At 41.9% G+C, this 4177-nt stretch overlaps 1 pseudogene across 1 annotated transcript in view; it reads right to left on the bottom strand.

The window, feature by feature from the left end:
- Positions 1 to 1297: 1297 nt before the first annotated feature.
- Positions 1298 to 4177, bottom strand: part of LOC105535244 — a 9425-nt pseudogene continuing 6545 nt past the window's right edge. The window contains exon 2 of the transcript XR_001005401.1: positions 1298 to 4158. The product of XR_001005401.1 is annotated as a protein FAN pseudogene (transcript). The remainder of the gene's footprint in view (positions 4159 to 4177) is intronic.

Below are 4177 nucleotides of genomic sequence, written 5' to 3'. Positions count from 1 at the left end.
TTATTACTGAAGTTTTTACCTAAAAGAAAACTTGTTAAAGTCTTTGATAAAGGTAAGACATGTGTAATACAATTATTTCATAATTTAATTTTTCTAAAATATCTGGATTTTTTAGTCTTCGGACCATAGAGACAGCTACAGTTGTATTTCCTAAGAAGCTGATGCTTTAGTTGCAAATGTACAATGTCCTATGTTTCCATTTGTATGAAGCTGCTTAGAGAAATATTTTGAGCTTTATTATTTTATTGTAAAGATATGAACATGAGGCAGTTTACCTCGTATTCAACAGCTGACTGAACAAAGGATGTAACTAGAAGTGTGTAGTTGGGACAAGCTTGATGTTCATAATTTCCTTACCTGCCACACACATTGAAGTCTGAATCTCACAGTCATGGGAAAAATCTGTAGCAGTGAAGGTAGTTTTAGATTCTCTTTTTATTATTATTATTATTATTATTATTATGCTTTAAGTTCTAGGGTACATGTGTACAACGTGCAGGTTTGTTACGTATGTATACATGTGCCATGTTGGTGTGCTGCACCCATTAACTCGTTATTTACATTAGGTATCTCTCCTAATGCTATCCCTCCCCCCTCCCCCCCCACAATAGGCCCTGGTGTGTGATGTTCCCCTTCCCGTGTCCAAGTGTTCTCATTGTTCAGTTCCCACCTAATGAGTGAGAACATGCGGTGTTTGGTTTTCTGTTTTTGCGATAGTTTTCTGAGAATGGTTTCCAGCTGCATCCATGTCCCTACAAAGGACACGAATTCATCCTTTTTTATGGCTGCATAGTATTCCATGGTGTGTATGTGCCACATTGTCTGTCTTTTTTTTTTTTTAGAGAAAAATATTTTTAATGTAGAAAAGTTGAATAGCTATAATGAAATACAAACCATTCCTATACACAGTAAACTTACTGTTATAAGAACTGCTAAAACTTCTCCAGGTTCTTAGAATCTGGGTACAGCATTATAGAAAGTAACCGCTCTATGAAAACATACACCCAAAACCCAATGGGTAGCAATTGTGATAGATTAGGAAGACGAAACAGATTCAGAAGTAGCAGAGAATACTGCACATTTTGTTGGAAAATTCTTAATTGTTCAGTGCTTTCTGACAAGTTTCCGTAGCCCAATTTATCTCTTAGCTGTTCTCTGCTACCCAGTCCTGTCTTCTGACAATCATCATACAGGGATGATCATCTGCCTTACAATGTAACATGTTTTCCCTAGCACTGCCACATTTTATCTGCCTTAAGAGAATGGCAACTAATGGCTTTCAACGAAGTCACCATGATTTAGAAAGTTTAAAACCACAAATTTTCCATGTGGTACAACTTCTAGCATTGCACATTCACCAGTCCGTTTAAAAGTTTGGTTTAAAAATGCATTAAAACTTAATATTCAGGAGAGGAAAAGGCACTTAATACTGCAATTTCCAGAAATAATTTGTCTGTCTTCCCCTCCTGTGATATGATACTGCTACACTGTTCATTCATCCATATACATGTCACAGCACATGTGTGGCCCTGTGTTCTCTCACTGATTTTTGCTCCAAGGAGGTTCCAAACAAGCAGTTCACCAGACTGCCTTCCAGATAAAATGGAATTTCCATCCCAGACAAGGCACCTCTGGGGCTCATCTGACGTCATGGAGGAGATGAGCATTCCTGTCTGTACATCAATGACATTAAGACAGCCATCTGCTCCTGTGCTGAGGACATGGCGGCTATCTGGGCTAAAAGCAGTGTCACATACAATCCCTGAATGGCATGGAATCTGGTGCATTAAGGTGGCCGTTTTGAGGTCCCAAATATTCACTGTGCCTTCTTTGGTGCCGGAAACTAACAGTGTGCTTGCAGGATTTAAACTGATTGTCTCTACACTGACATCATGTTCCAGCTCAGCCAGCAAGTCAAAGTGGTGTCTTTTGGTGCCTGGCATCTCCGCAGGAACACCAGACCACACCTTCACTGTAGAGTCCCATGATGCAGAATATAGCCTGTTGTCATGCCAACAGATCTTACCAACAGCATCATCATGTCCCATTAATGTGTCCTGCCATCTTCCAAATGCTATGGAATAAAAATAGACATTATTATCCCATGAAGAAGTTATGACAGTGGCATCTCCTGGTAAAAGTAAACAAGACGATGAAGCCATATTTGAAAATGATATGCTTCTTTGTAGCATTTTCGATTCTTTAGAAAACATCTTCAAAGTGGAATCTTGGGATGTTGTGAAGACTGAGGATCCATTGCGAGAGACTGTGATTCCAGTAACTGCTTCTTTGTGGATTTTATAGTGCTCATGTAACTGCAGTTTGGTGATGTTATTCCAGGCCAGTGTTTTGCTTTCTTCGGTCAGGTCTTCAAAACACTCTTCACCTGGAGAGACTGGGGAATCTGCCATAGAAGCGTTATAACTGGAGGTCTGGGACAAACTTTTAAATTTTGGGGTGATCCTTCGAGGGTGTGGTGTCACAAATAGTTGTTTTGGTGTTTGCCCAAATTCCAAGATTTGCGTAAGCATGGCTACCTTCTCATCAGGATCCTGGATGCTGTTCAAATCTACACCTCCTTCATAGGTCAGGGGATGAAATACATTATGGGCCCCAACTGCACCACTCCCTTTTTGTTTGTAGCCAAATATTAGATCAATCCACTCGTGAAGGTGTTCAGACACATAATTGCTTTCCAATGCATCTTTGCTCTTCTGGAGAAAGTCCTCGGGACTGGAGGCCCAAGGGGGAAGCTCCACATCGTCAACCATCTGTCCTCCTTGTCTCTTTCCCAAATCCAACTTCAGGCTATTGACTAGAAAGCTCACATCATCACCATAGAATTCTGGAATTAACTCTTTAAAATCCGTTGCACCATCCAGACTGTTTTTCCAAGTTTCTGCAATACTGTTGAACATTCTATCTGCATTATCAAATCTTCCATTCTGTAGGCACAGCATATACTCTGGTGCAATCCTAACAAGATAAAAAAAGTACATAACCCGGGGAAGAGTAGTGACTCCCATACATGAACTTTGGTTCAGGCATTTCCTGGTAGCGTGTCAGTAGCCTCTCCAGCCGTTCCTTATTTAGGGCCCCCACTGGCTTACTAAGATCCCGGAAGTTTCCTGGATTTGACAAATCTAGTTCTGAGCTGGAATAATCATGTATTATCCATGGAAACACAGGGTACTGGGAGAGGTCGTTGCAGCTGCGGTCGGCCAGGTTGTTGAGGTGAAGGAGGTACTGATAGTTGGAAAGGAGTCCACGCTGCCACTGCAGCATGTAGCTCTCAGCAGTGTGCCCCGCCACATGGTGCTCTAGGTATGTGGCAATGTAAAAATAGAGATCATCTCCACCTTGAGGTTCATAGAACTTTAGGTAGATGTCGGAACACAGATCGTCTTCTGTGCAAAATACTTCCAAGCCCAGAGGCATGAGGCCATGCCTCCTTTTGTAGATGTGGCGGACATCTTGGAGTGTTATTTGGACCACAGGTTTCGGGTGGCCATTGAAAGGCCGAAAATAGAGGTTTGTGTCCGTGATGCACACGTGTCCAGCATTAGTCACCAGAGGCGTCACCATTTCTGCTTTGTATTCCATGTGCAGCTTTTCAGAAATGTTTTGGAACCTGTTTTGGTCAAATGATGTTCTAGCCAAACGAGACTGCAAAATAGCTGTTATCATGGCGGTTTGGTCACCCAATTTGTCAAGGCAGGATGCTCTGTGAAGCTGAAGCTACGTCTCCACAACATCTTCCACTTTCTCGGGAACATCCAATTCAAAAACATACTCCATTTTGCCCCTCTCTATTTTATATGGTGCGACAACATTATGTTCTTTAATGAAATATACCTGACTGAAAATGAGTGAAATACTCACAGATTTCGCCTTTGTGAAGTGTCTTTTGGCTCCATTTTCTCTATGCTTTCCTGTTTTTATACAGTCTCTCAAAGGAATCTTGATGATGGGCTGGGATATTGCATCTGGTTGAAAAATCGCTGATTTTGAACATATTTTTAAGGAGCCTCTGATTTTCCTTTCATGGTGACTGCCCTTGTGCAAAATGTGATTGGCTCTATGCTGTTCCGAGTAGTACTCCTCCAAGTTAAGCAGCAGCAAGGAAAATCCTCCCCAGCGAACGCCGGGGCTCGCGTGCTGGGCGCGGGCGCCGGGG

The sequence above is a fragment of the Mandrillus leucophaeus genome, unplaced genomic scaffold, assembly GCF_000951045.1.
Source record: "Mandrillus leucophaeus isolate KB7577 unplaced genomic scaffold, Mleu.le_1.0 Scaffold143, whole genome shotgun sequence".
Taxonomy (NCBI): Eukaryota; Metazoa; Chordata; class Mammalia; order Primates; family Cercopithecidae; genus Mandrillus; species Mandrillus leucophaeus.
Note: the sequence above shows the minus strand (reverse complement) of the source record. Positions and strands in the feature narration are given on the sequence as shown.